The sequence below is a fragment of the Lepisosteus oculatus genome, chromosome 6, assembly GCF_040954835.1.
Source record: "Lepisosteus oculatus isolate fLepOcu1 chromosome 6, fLepOcu1.hap2, whole genome shotgun sequence".
In the NCBI taxonomy this organism is placed as follows: Eukaryota; Metazoa; Chordata; class Actinopteri; order Semionotiformes; family Lepisosteidae; genus Lepisosteus; species Lepisosteus oculatus.
Window position 1 is genome coordinate 54,756,551 of NC_090701.1, and position 14,580 is coordinate 54,771,130.

Genomic DNA, 14,580 nt, shown 5'->3' on the forward strand with positions numbered 1-14,580 from the left:
GGTTGTATATCATACAAAGACCATTTTTACCCACAATACCTGAGAACCGTGAAGACTGATGTGGAAGCTTTATGAGAATTTGAACACCAGCGGCATTCAGGACTACTAGATCTTATGGCTACATTATTATGGCTACATTGCTACCGGGATTAGTTTCGAAACTGTGACTGCATGGAACCCACTGCTCAGCATTTCCCAAAGAAAAAACTACTATAGCCCTGGTATTAAACACTGCTGTTCTTAACACAAGTTACGCAAATGAAACATTAAAAAAAATAAACTTATTAAAAACAAGAGCACGAGAAAGCTCTGTCCTACTAAAAAAAGACAAAAGTTGTTACATTACACTTTTTGCACTAGATATATAACTCAGCACAGGGAACAGTGTTAACGTTATCACAATCATCTGGTAAAGTTTTTTGCCCTGATGTCACACAATAATGAAAAGTATACGTATCTTCTTCCTTATGTCTCAACAGAGACAAACAAAATTGCAGACAGCTGCTCTTGTATAAGGTTGGTCTGTATCCAACAACTGGCCCTGTAGTTCTTGAACTTTAAGTGACTTATTTATGACAACAGGTCCGTTTTCAGACACGCTTGTTCTTTGATTTTTTTTTCTTTCATTTCCATCAAGGAGGATTAGTTAGTTCAGAAGATGGGGCCTATTCCTGGCTCATTTGTCCCTTGACATTCAACCTCAAAGGGTCATATCTGTGGAGCCATCAGGACTGGAAAACCTGCCATTAAATTTAAACCTGCTGGATCTAATTACTGTCAGATTTTTGTTATTCTGACAGTGCCAACCTATTCATTGTGCCAAACTGTTCATTTTTTTAATCTTTCTTATTAGTTATTCAAAGCGCAGGTTGGTAAATCAATTCTGATACTGTTCAAAACCAAACAGTGATTTATGAATATCTGTGCCTTAAATGTTCCTTATTTAAAATGCCTTGACTTATCCCTCATTTCAGGTAGCAGAGCATGCCAGTAATTGGGGGTAGAGGCCACTTCTTTTCCAAATTTATCATAACATACAGAAAAATACAAATAATATCTTTTTTTATATTGAAACAAAAAGCAAAAAGAAAACAGTACTGAAAAGAAATAAAGCTACGTAAATGCAATTTAAAAAGTGCTCACAAGCAAAACTCATATGTAAATACTATGCCTTGGGCTATACGTTAACAAACTACAAGATTTCAGGCTACATAACATGCTGTTTAACACTTTAGGGGCTGTAAAGGCTATTTACGGTTAAATATTAGTTACAAAATGTATTTGGATGATCAAAGTATGTTGCATCTTCCTTTACCAAACTGGGTAATGAGGGCAGTCAACCAACAATTTGTCTGAACTTGGTTTTGATAACATTTTTGTGACCGCATATCTCACTGAATCCTTGGGTCAGAGACGTTGCCCTGCAGTCTAATTAAAACACACTTCAAGAGCACAGAGATAAGCAAGGATAATGTGCGCAGATGAAAAGACAAACATGCTGAGTTTTTCCTGACATCCTGTCAGGAGCAGTTTCAAAACTGAGACAAATTACATAAGAGAAATACACATGAAAAAGTATTTATCGAACAGGTAAACCACATGACTGTCCTTCAACAGCAAACCTTTAAAACCTGTATGCAGTCCTTTTTTCAAGGAATATCTTAAAATCTTCAAGATGTATAGTAGCCTCAAAACACGTCACCTGTACCTACACAACATTCAACATTTCGGAACACCTCAAGACAGTCAAAATCCATGAGAAGTTTGCAGGACACCCAAAACAGGTGAAGAACACACACAGCAGACATTTTTGGTGTTGAAGCAATTCAAGTAGGCGGGCAAAGGAACAAGAAAAGGTTTATTTGATGCTGAAAAGAGAAGAAAAGAAAAACAACATCCACAGCCAAAACACTGTGTTTCTTTTCACAGCCAAAACGCTGTTTCAGCAAAGAATAAACCTTTACTTGTTTTTTGTGTTGTACTCATTAGTGAGAAGCTCTGCCAGTAAACACTGTTTAGTTTTACAACTTGTAGAAATGAATCATCGTCTGAAAGCAAGTTTCACTTGCTACACTGAGAAGAGTCTGTCTCATTCTCTGCCCAGTGAACTAAAACCAAAATACAGGATAGCCTCAACCTTCAGGTACAGCCAAGAACCTTGAGAAATTACCTAATATGGTAGACTTATGAAATATTTCGGTCAACTCCTATAAGTTTTAACACGACACACCTTTCCCAGAGCTCAAAGAGGGAGAGAGGTCGGCTGACATTAGAAAAAAAAACGTTAGATCTGAGTGAATGTTCTAATGGTTCACTGCACCCTCATCTTATCAAAGCTGATGAATGGGCTGTTGCTATCTGCTATTGCTATTCGTTGGTCGTGCTCCAGGTCTTCAAAGGTTTGGCTTGTGTAAGAGTAAGGCCACAGACGCCTAAACTGGAAGGAGCCCACATGTCGAATTCTTCTGAAAATAAAACGCAAGTTGACTTGCCAGATCAGGTGGCAGCTTATTGCAAAACACCTGTTCTACAGTTTAATAAAGTGAACATATTTTGGATGCGCTCACATTGCGTTAACATCCACCAATGAATCTGCATTTCAGTTTTTCCACAATCTAACTATTGCAGGCTTTTACTTGAGGTTTTGTTTTTTATTTAATAAACTGTTGAAAACAGCCAAATAATTAGGCTTCTCAAACAACGATTAACAGCGCTCTCGACTTAGATTCAACACATTTCCCACTTGAGGTCTGAGCATGGTGTTAATTATGACACTCAGGTCGTCTCAAACCGGTATCTCTTCTCTTCTCATTTCTCCTAAGCATGGTAACAAAGTGAAGGCAGCTATCAGCATGGCCAAAAACAATGTTTTTTTTTCCCCTTTGTCTCCAGACACAAGCAACTTTAAAATAATTAAATCTGTAAACAGTATGCAAAGAGCAGCTAAAGATTTTTATACACGACAATGCAAATTTGTCTTAAAGCACAAATAAACAAACCAAGCACAAGGCCTCACCGCTGGCACCAAGAGAACAGGCCCAGCTGCTCCCTTGGTTGTTTTCAAACCAGGTCATTATGACCCAAGCCCTCATCTAGTACTGCACACAGGAATGAGGAAACTGGCTTGTGTGCGGTGTACCCTATGCATGCCTGAGAGAGAAGCAGACACCTCTGGTTACAAGTTAGCTAGGACCTGCGTTGCATCCACTGAAGCAAAGTCTTTAACAGCCAAAGCTATTGCAAAGATAGCAAAATAAAAGGCTTTGTAGACAAAGATTTTGCTGGACAAACTCCCGACATTTTTTTGAAGAAATTCAACAAATGAATTAATGAATTGCTGGCAAAGGTTACAAGATAGATCGATTTTACTAAATCGTCTTTATAAGTATCTAGATCTATTGTTGGTTTGTAGATTGTTGCAAAGGAGACAAGTCTTTAAGGCATGAGCTATCTGGTATGGATCATTTAGGCCCTCTGGAAAGGAAATTAAAATTTGAATCGAAGCATGTACTGTATGAATAATATTTGCATAAGGCCATAAATACATCAAACACCGAAATATTGTAAAACGCCCATTACAGACCACACACAGCACACTGACTCATGTCTGGAATCCAAGAAATATAACCTTATGGGATACTTCATTATTACAAAGAGGGAAACTAGACATGATTCCTTTTTGAAGGAGTGAAAGATGAGAGCCAGTGTGATAGACTGAAAGGACACATCTTTTCAGCTGTGGTTTGAGACAACTGAGGGGTGAGCTGAGGTCTGCAAACTTTCTATTTACACAAGAGTGGTGATTGGTAAGATAACAATGAATGAGTCACTCTTCTGCTCAATCCTCCTGTTGAACTAAAAAGAACTGTTTCACTAAATAATCGAATCCCGTATGCTGGCATCCCTTCGAGAGTAACCCAAACATTTCAATACAGCAACTTTAACTGGCATGCAGGGTTCAAGTTCTCCTTCTAAACTTTGTGGTCCTTCCCAGCTTTACTGTGTAAGAATCCATTAGACAAAAGACACCACCATTGACAGCTGCAGTTTGAAAAAAGAACACAGTACGAATTCCAGTGGCTTGCTGGACACCTGCAGGCTTCAGCAATACTGTCGGTTTGAGATGCGCAGCTCATTCCATCGGCCCTTACTCTGCTGTCAGGTACTGAAACACACTGCAGTATGGAGCCGTCCTGCAGCCCAGCACATTGGCAGGGCAGGCCCAAGCCTTATTTACTCCTGAACAGTACAGCAGGCACTGCCTGAAAGCTCAGAGCTTGAAATAACTGGCGATCCCAATGTGGGAGAATAATAAAAACAGACAAAACGGTCTAGGATGACATAAAGACAGAGAAGAGTGCAGGGACCCACAAAGACACCTTTCTTATTTCCAAGAAGAATACAGCCTGGAAGAAGACAAGGAGTCAGGTGGTGTGCAGAATGTGGTGGTGAAACACAGGTGTACTAACATGGAGACTCGGGCTCTTCCCCAAAAATATATTGATAATGGATCAATCTTGCATAGAGCAGTAAAGGCACCATGTGACTCTGTTCTTAGAATGTGCATCATGTAGCATCTGCTCAAAGGTGGCGCAAAGGCAAGGTTTGTCCACATGATAATGACATTAAACACACAGCCACATATCACACTAGATTACTGCCTAGATAACAATGACCAATAAGCCTGGAACTTGATGCACTGGTCTCGCCACAGGAAGCCATACATCCTGAGTGTTCTGTTTTTAGAAGCTTATCGATCCAAAGCTACAACCCAGATAATTCCACAAATCATCTCCAAAAACCAATTAGTGGCAGACTGGTAGAAATCGTTAAAACGTTTTTATCAAAAGTAGATTTGGAGGTGAGCCACTGATTCTGGCCCTTTTCACCAAATTACAATACTTCAGGAATCTTCAGTCCATTTCTTTGGCATGCATATTCCAAGATAGTTACTTTCTGCTTTTAAGTAAGTTACTTCCTTTTTCCATCTTAAAATCTGAATCTCCTGTATTGAACTTATGTGGTTTTCATTCCTCCCGTTACCAAAGTCACCAAAAAAGCAGAAAACAAAAATCCCAAACCAGAAAAACCCCTGGATTCCCTAAAGGCAGCACAGCACGACACTTGGTTAACACGTACGACGTGGAACAGAAGAGCACTGAGGAAAAGGTTTCTCAGGCCCACAGCACATATTACGGTTTTGTCAATAAAAACAAAATAAAAAGAGAATAACCTTCTGGCTTGGAGGGAAAGCCACTGCGGGGGCCGTGTTCTCTCCTGGGATTCACGGGCACTGTCCTCGGGGTCGAGTTGATCATTTTGCACTGAGCTGCTTTTGGTTTTCTGGCTTTACACAAGCTGACGTGAGAAAGATGCTCTTGCATCCTTCCCCATCATGCAGCATACCACAGTCCGGCTGCGAAGACTAACGTCGCTTAGGGTTACCTAATGTTTAAAGACTACAGCAAGAAAATAACAGATAGGGGAGAATATTCCGAAGGGGCATCCAGTTTTTACCCCCGCACTATCAAAGTGTTAAACTCCCAGCCCCTCTCACCTACGATCTGAACCTCACAGTGCCTTCTCTCTGACCAAAAACTCAAACGCACATGGAAATCTGCCTCTACCTCACATGTCAAAAAGCTCACTCACCATAATTTTCTATCCTTTATTTCATTCTGTTGATGCATGTTTTTGCACATCTGTTGTTGTCTCTGTCTTTGTTTTATTATACAATTGTACTGTTGGTTTTTTTTGTACTACTTATCGTCTGAGAGCTAGCTAAATAGCATTTCGTTATACCATATACCTGTATATGACTATAATGACAATAAACTTGAACTTGAACAGATGCAACGACTAAAGCTTCAGCACCCAGATGTGGCTCCCAACGTTTCTGCTATTACAACGGGATATCGGCCTCCACAAACTCTTCATTTGGAACTGTTTTGCTGCTGGCAAATTTCAAAAGACACCCAAACGTGACAGCACCTGCCCAGTTCAGCGCATGTAAGAACCCTGCAGTTAAGCAAATGATCACAAGGCATTCAGCGCAAATCAAAACAAAAAAAAGAACAGCTGAGGTTAAGCATATTTAATTATTTTTAAATGCAAATTATCCGTCTTGGGCAGGGACAAAGCAAGGAAATATGACCACCTCTTCACTTTGTTCCAGGAATCGAACTCTCATGGCTGGTTTCATACTGTTTTATTAACATGACATCCGGCACAATATTTTATGTCACTCTACCGTGAAGAGGAAGACATCTCTCATAGGTATTCAGACCCCCACTGCCATTACATCACGGGCTTAGAAACGTTATTCAGATCCATGGATTTTAAATTTCGAGCTACAGTTCTTCGTCAGCAAATTGCTCAAGAAGCCTTCGCACACGCGTTGCAAAATTCAACAGCACCCTGAGCAAACATTCATCAAGAAGTTGAAAGCAAACTCGAAATTCTGCAATATATCTCCAATTAAATATTCCCATGCCTTACATAGAGCACATTACAGGAAGCTACGGCAATTTAAACTGAAACCCAATGTGAAATGTTGAATTGTGAATGTTTATTTTTGTTTTTAAGTGTCAACCACATTTCACGGCATGGAATTCAAATTCTGAAAAGTGTGCCATGCAAAGAAAAATAAGAACAAACGTCACGTTTTTTAAATGTATTCAACATAAGATGGATTTATATAAGGCCCATATCTCTGGTAATATTTTAAAGTGTTGAATGTCTGATAACTGAATTACATTAAAATGCATCCAAAATGACTAGTTAGCCGTAACTAAAGATGCACATAATTATAACCGGTCAATTCGATTTCAGAAGTTTCAAAACAGCATGTACAGTAACATTAAAATTATTACTATTATTGCTTATACTGAATTTAACAATAAACAAATGAGTAAAAAAAAAATGTTTTAGACCCAAGCTTTCCTCAATATTTTATGTTTTTCCGACTATTCTATATTAAGCATGCGTCGCTTGGAGAGGTTTTTAAACTCGAAATTGATGGCACCACCAAACGCTAAAACACGAAAAGGTCAAGAGTTAAAACCCAAAAGGCCGTATCGAATGAAGCTTGCGCAACACGTGAACACAGTCTATCTACAGTACGTTTCAAGAATTAAAGTGTTATGTATCGACTCGATGCTATCTAATGTTTACGCAAAGCTTCTCTCGCCTCGGAAACCACCCGCTTAATTTCCAATACATAGGGCACATACACCCTCTTGAGCAATGTTCCCAAAACAATATATATATATTTTTTTTTAGCAGGGCAATATTCTAGTTGGGGCTGGGAATACTGGCAATTCTCGATTCATTTTTGCACGCTGTCTCCCGACCATGTGAAACTCTTATCGACCACCTCCCCTTTTGTCGCCGCAGTCTACAAAGATTGATATTCCAATCCCTTGATCGAGAGTCGAGACGGAACACGAGTGTTACTGTGTTATCGTCTAACTGGATAGCATCAGACTTTGTGCGTGCGTTTGTATCCCTTCAGGACCGAAGAAACACGATCATTTCTCCAGTCTTCCTAACACGATCGTTACACTGTGCACCAGCGTGGTGTTAAGTGATCCAGGTAGGCACAGAGCAATTTAACTTTTACAGCAATGGCGCTCGAAGTTGCTCCTCGGTAATTATTAAAATGTACTTGCTAAGAATTTGGTTAACTATCCTTAATCATGTACGCAGTGTCACATAGTACTACCAAATTAATATCTAAATAAAACGTTATATCCCACCACGATTAAGTACAATTGGTAGATTTAACCACTGTCGTAAAAAAAAAAAATACGGCTTCATAACCTAAACTCCACCTCTCGTAACTCTGCCCAGGGCACCCTAGTAGGAGCTCACGAGTGCTAGGATTACACTAAATTACCATTTGAATGCCTGCTGCAGCCCATCAAAAATGTAAATCTTTTATCATTTCGGGAGAACTGGCATTTGCATCTGGTTTCTCCAATCATTCAACAAAGCCCGGAGTGTCACCTGAGAGTCTAATAACTGTTTTAAAAGTTTGTCCCCCCCACCTTTTTATTAGAAAAATCCCCACACATGAAAAGCAATTAGCCAGCCGATATACCTCGAGTGTTCCTGCAGTTTTTCCACCCCCGAACTTTTTTCCAGTTTCATTTATATATATATACTCACTCGCGCTGCGGCGGTATTGGTCCGTCAATCTTTAAGTATTTCGCTTCGCTCGCCCCTCGGCACGCAGAAGTTTTATTTATATTCCAAAAGACGAAAGCCAGGTACGAGACGAGCGTATTCCACGGCTCCACCGCATTTCAGGTTTCCTAACTTTCTCTCGAGTGCCGCTCGGCTGTTTGCATGCAGCTCCCAGGCAGAGCGCTCGCTGGCTACCGCTCCGACTTGCAGGCATGTACATGTAAAACGAGCTGGACGCGCTCACTGACATCACGGCAGCTCCATGGTAACTAACTCCACCTCGCTGCTCGCCCAATTTACCTGTCGGGCGACACTGCCGCCGGAGCTTTCGGAGAGTGAAACCCTGTTCATCAAAACCGTTTCGCAGGTCTGGGGATAACGTCCCCCGCACCTTCTTTCATTGCCTTTGCGAAGCTCTCCTATTTGGGGATCGAGCTGTTACCCTGTATACTATTTTTTCTCATGGGGGAAAAAAAACAACAACAACACCCCAGTGTTCTTCAGCCTTGAAACTGTGGCTAAGCGTATTTTTAAAATGCATAAAAGTGCCTGCAGCAGAACGAAACATTTTCTCAAGCTGTACTGGAACACGGATTCAGCAGTACCGAAGCAATAAATAAAGTTGCCGTCATTTACATGTCAAATTTCTGCAAAACGGCATTTCATGATCTCGAACATCTTAACTCATCATTTTTTTTCCCACAAACGCCCAGCTGCATTGAGTTGCTTTCCTTCATTTAACCTGACTGAGCAGCAGATTTAAAAATCTGCCTTACTGATGTCGTAGTCCTGTAGTGCATTTACAACTGAAAACAGGAGACACATGGCAGGGTAGCTTGTTCCATGCTCCCACAACCTTCTGGTTTTACCCAAAGGGTTGTGGGAGCATGGAACAAGCTACCCTGCCATGTTTCTGAATGTAATAACCTGGCTACTTACAATAACCCACTGGATGAGATCATTGGATCCATTACCAATTGACTACCAAACAGACTAGTTGGGTCAAATAATCTCCTTTTCTTACGTTTTTTATGTATTTTCATCTAAACCACAAAGAGGAACAAAACGTTTCACATGCTAACATGCATAACAAAATAGGCTTGAGCAGCGTTGTATGACTCTTGTGGAATATGTATTGGATCAACAAAAGAGTGAGGAAAATGTGTTTTCATCATTAGGGAATTCAACAGCTTTGCTGGGAGGGCAGCACAGAGGTGCAGTGGTTAGCGTTAGCTCCTTTGCAGAGCGCGGTCCCTGGGCTCAGCTCCTGGGGTGCTGTCTGTGTGGAGTTTTGTACAGTATATGTGGTTTCTCCACGGGTGCCGGATTCCTCTCACAGTCCAAAGACAGACTGTATCAGCAGATTGATTGGATTCTGGGACAACTGGCCCTAGACGTGAGCATGTACATGTCTGTGTTTGCCCTGCCATAGACTGGCCTCCCACCCAGGGTGTGTCCTGCCTTACGCCCACTGCTTGCTGGGAGAGATCCCGGCTCCCCTGCGACCCCGTATTGAATAAAGCGATAAGTTAATGGATGGATACACATCACTGGAATGTTTTTGCAAGTCACTGTACTGTATGTACTGCTTGTTGGTATATAGTGATTCTATATATAAACTCAGAGCCCTAGTCAAATGTATTGTGCGCTATTACCCTCAGAATGACATGCCTACATTGTTCCGGGGAGCTGTTGCTCATTTCGGCCAAGAGCCTCCTCTGATGGAGATTCAGAGCCAGACAATTACCCCCTCAAGGCTATATAAATAAGACTAGCAGGGCTAAAATCAAACATCAAGAGGAAAATGACTCTGTATGAGCGACTGCACACTGTCACTCAGGGCCAGCCCAAGCTTTTTGGGGGGCCTAGTGAAGACTGTATAAAGAGACCCCCTTGAGATAACATTTCAATTCAATTCAAAATACTTCAGTCATCCCAGGAGGGCAGTGTAAGATTTGCACATATACTACTACTATTAGCTCCCAACTCAACCTTATCTCACTGTTTAGAACAATAAAATAAATTAATTATATAACAAGAACAGTTTCAGTAACCAGCTTTGAAAAACACTTTATAAATAACTTATAAACAAGAACACAAGGCACACATTTCACAAAATGGCAAAATGATAACGTATTTTAACATTGAAAGTAATAAAATGGAGCATTAATAACAATAAATAATGCCAAACGGGACCTTTGTTACTTCCAAATTATAGCAAATCATAACTTCAAAAGTACTGCACGGAAACCTTTGTAGAAAGAAATATGCAGAAATATTAAATTAAGAAATAAGAAAAAAACAAGCGCACTAAATAACAAGGGATGTGGGATCAGAAAGGCAGAGCAGAAGGGAAAGTTTTATTAAGAAAATCGTTCTATAAATCACTTTGCCTATATTTTCGACCTCGGGTACGTTTTCATCAATTTGAGCTTCGTAAAGCTCCTCTCTGCTCCTGCTGCCGTAACTGGGAGAGAGATTGCAATCCGAAGGGTCCAGAATAACCCCATTTAATGACATACAGGAGAACCCGCAAGGAAAACAACGCGTTTTAGTGCAGATTACGTATAATCGCTGAACAGTCTCTTGTACTGCACGTTCGCTATCGCCACGTTTGTGTTCGGCGGACCAGCGCCGATTTCCAGCCAGGCGACCCGCACGGCCTGTGTACAATTGCGGGAAACGTGAATCGGTCAACTCCTACTCAAACACCTCAAGCAGTCCACGTGTGTATCTTGAAAATGTGACATGTCCACCTACGTGGTTCGCTACTTACGCGTATCCGACGGACTCCAAACCAGACGAAATACACATGATAACATTACTCCGCAGATTGTGCGTTATTACCACGACTTGATTATCTAGATAGAGAGGCGTGTCTCTCTCCAGTCCGAGACCGCTTGTCCCGCTCTTCTTTTCTACGCTTCAGAAACATATTATGTACTCGATTATAATTAGTCATTTTTATGGCCTGGCGTCCATTATTGATCATCCTCAGCAGCAACAGAGAGAGCCGCTATAGGGAATTTTTCCATCACATTTGAACTTGGCGATTTAAAATCAATATGTTGTGTCGCACAGTGAGGGGCCTAGGGCCCTACTGCTGGCCTTTGGGCCCCAGGGCATCGCCTAGTCCGCCTGTGCCAAGGGCCGGTCCTGCTGTCACTTATCGGCAATGAATGTAAAACCCTTGGGCATCGAATTTACAGGGATTATGAGGCTCTCTGAAAATGCAAGGAGGGGCTTTCAAACCCATAATGCAGAAGAACTGAATCTTTCTGGGTCATGATTACATCACTTTTCTGAAAAGCAACAAACACAACCCAAAGGTTCACGTACAAGTGGCCCGACTGGAAATGCTGCTTGTTTTTCGGCAAACTGTATTTCCTTCGTCCGCATAATGTAGCGAAGGAAAACAAAATCCTATGAATTAAATGTCCTTTGACGTACACTTTTATTGTAATGTGTGCAATTAAGTAAAAAAAATATATTTCCCAGGAAGTTTCTCATTTAGCCATAGTAGTCTCATCCATACAGGGACTTTAACCCTGGAGTACATTGCTGTCATAGCAGTGTGAATTGGGTTTTCTTCTGTATAACTTGTTCACAATTTTAAATCCCTGCAACCGTAACGTTGTGCTGAAATCTGCATGTGCAATGTTTGAAAATTAAAGTTTGCCGCTCTTTCTTGATCTTTTACCTGTCTAGCCTTCCTTTTAAAGAAAGATGCATTTAGTTGCCATTACATCTGACAACCTGTAATTAACAAGTTAATACTAGATGACCTTTTTGAAAACTAGTGTGAACAGTATGAGTGAACTGAAAAAATAATTTAAATTAATTTATTGATATCATCTACCTTCTTGTTTACATGTCATAGAGTCAGATAACCATGTTATAAACCTGATAATAGCTGCAGGACACTGCATAAAGGGTTTCTGCATCTACCTACCTCAAATAGTATCCTATAGTCTACATCCAGTATTATGTTCCAATTGCGAAGTAAGGCAGCCAATTCAGCTTGCACATGACTCAGTAAATCCTCAATATTTAATTCAATTTGAGTTCTCATGCTATAGGAGGTTATTGTGTGTAATAATCAATACAATAATTTCCTTTTCTTGTGAAGCAACACTATTACTTTAAAACCAGACCAACTGTATAACATGTACAGCTCCACGGCCGAAACGTTGTGTTTTCTTTCTTCTCTTTTCAGCATGGAATAAACCTGTTACTTGTTCCCATACTGTATAACATTATCCGTACCCACGTGTGTGTGCTATAAGGTCCGTGTGTGCTGATGTAGAAGTGAAATATCCCTCAGAAGCAAAGAAGGGGAACATGCTACACTGCACTCAGTGTGCCTACTTGCCCTTTCACTGATGACCGGAGGGCTTGAATCACATGCCACACTGCAACAACTCTTTTAAGGGCCACTGGCTGCTTTCCAAGCATTTTTTGAAACACGGTTGTGTGGGCACAGGGTGAGCAAACTCAAGTCCCAAGAGGCACATACAGTATCACTTCCTCACAAAAGGGTCAGATCTGCCTGCAGGTGCCTTTTGGTGCTTTTTAGCATTCCAAAGTACTGCCGCAGTCAGGACACCAGAGCAACTGCTGCATAAGTTTCCATACTCACTGCTCCTCTTTATTATCTGAGTAATTTAGACTCAGTCTGATAGTATGTTTAAAGTTTGGCCGTGAAAAAAAAAAACCTCTTCACCCAAAAGATGCCTTACATCACATCAATCTTTTACTGTAGGCACTACGCAGCATTCTGGCCTGCCCTGTCCTGTTTTATCCACGTACAACCATTTCGTTCTGAAAATATGACGTTTTTATCAGTCTGTAAAATTATTTTTCATTCTGTTTCCACCTGCCAATGTGTTTTATTACCTTTTAACTGTATTTTTCAGGATGGGTTTTTTTCCCCTTAGATTTGTGGTGCTTATCATAAAAATATAAGACAGGTTACAAATGAGAGAAGGCCTTTTGTCTTTTCTCAATAAGTGATCAGTTGATCTCAGGATGCCATGTATTGAAAGAAACCAGGATGTCAGCTACAACAACAATAGCTGGTCAGCTTGTTCCATACTCCCACTATCCTTTGTGTATTGTTCCTCCTGTTCCTGGGTTTAAATGCACTGCCATATGTTTTACACATTTAATATATTTTACAAGTAAATATTATTAAATGTTATGTTAAAATAAATAATCATGTATTTTATATTTAAAATATATTCCAACCAGTTTGTTTGCTCTATTAGTGTCTTCTGCACAGTGTCTAGTAGATTTAAATGATATGGCAACATAAACACAAGTCTTTGTCCACGTAGGCTGCAAAGGAACAAGTAAAGGTTTATTCCAGGCTGAATAGAGAAGAAAAGAGACACAACGAAGAAGGCTCCACAGGCAAAGCTTTGTGTCTCTTGTCTTCTGTTTTCAGCCTGGAATAAACCTTTACTTGTTCCTTTGCAGCCTACACATGCTGACGCAGCTACCTACTTGAACTTTTTCACATGTAGCTCAGCATTTCTTATTTTGTATTTTCATATGATGTTTTTTCTACCTATAGGCAAGACCCTGCACTTGTCTATATTAAACATGATCTGCCGAGTTTGGCCAGTCTTTAATTTGTTCTACATCTTTTTTAAATTTCAATGTTTACTTATCCTCCTAATTTGGTATCATCTGCAACCTTGGCTAGTTTAATAAGTATACCGAAACCTAGATTTGTAATATAAATTAAAAAGAGTGGTGGTCCTACTATAGAACCCTGTGGTACTCCAATAATGAACAGTTTCTTGGCAGATATTTTCTGCAGTTTCTTTAATAGAGTACCATTTCCTAAAGAGAGCTTTTTTTCTAATTGCATATTCTACCTTCACAGGAACATCAGTAATCAGTGAGTTGCCTTACATTACATTATAATTTATAGAGCTGGTGGTGTTGTATATTATAGTATACACAGTAAGGGGTATATAATCATATATGTTGAACTTAACAAATTGCTGCTCCCCTTTAGGTACCCTTGAAGTTAACCTAGACAATTGCCTTGGTTGGTCCCATGTTTCTTTATGGGTCTTTTGTCTAAAATAATTCTATTAATAAAAGTAAAGGATAATACTATGGTGGAAAATGAGAAGAAATCTTGTTACTCAGAGTGGTATTTACAGTACCTCTACCCATTCCTTTGCAGGTCACACGCTAATTTGTTACTTCAGCTCCCTTTAGTGTTATCCTAAAATACCTTATGTTGTGAAAGAGGTGTGAAGCCCTCTGACTAAAAGGGCAGAAGGGGTTGTGTAAAATCCACACAGGGAATATTATTTTCACAGGAATAAATGGGGGTGAAATTCAAGAGCCTCCTGGTCTGTTCTTGTCAGGTCTCAA

The 14,580-nt window shown here is 40.2% G+C and overlaps 1 protein-coding gene across 21 annotated transcripts in view; it reads right to left on the bottom strand.

Annotated features, from left to right (window-relative positions):
* Positions 1–14,580, bottom strand: part of si:ch211-285f17.1 (sickle tail protein homolog) — a 287,428-nt gene that overhangs the window by 89,585 nt on the left and 183,263 nt on the right. For 4 of the 21 annotated variants that reach the window (XM_015353448.2, XM_015353444.2, XM_015353447.2 and 1 more), the window contains exon 1: positions 8,170–8,417. The exons of 14 other annotated variants lie outside the window; for them this stretch is intronic. The gene's annotated coding sequence lies outside the window, so the exon portion shown is untranslated. Of the gene's footprint in view, positions 1–5,233; positions 5,254–8,169; positions 8,419–14,580 lie in introns of those variants that run through there. 3 more of the 21 variants (XM_069191583.1, XM_015353443.2, XM_069191584.1) reach the window with 2 other exon arrangements.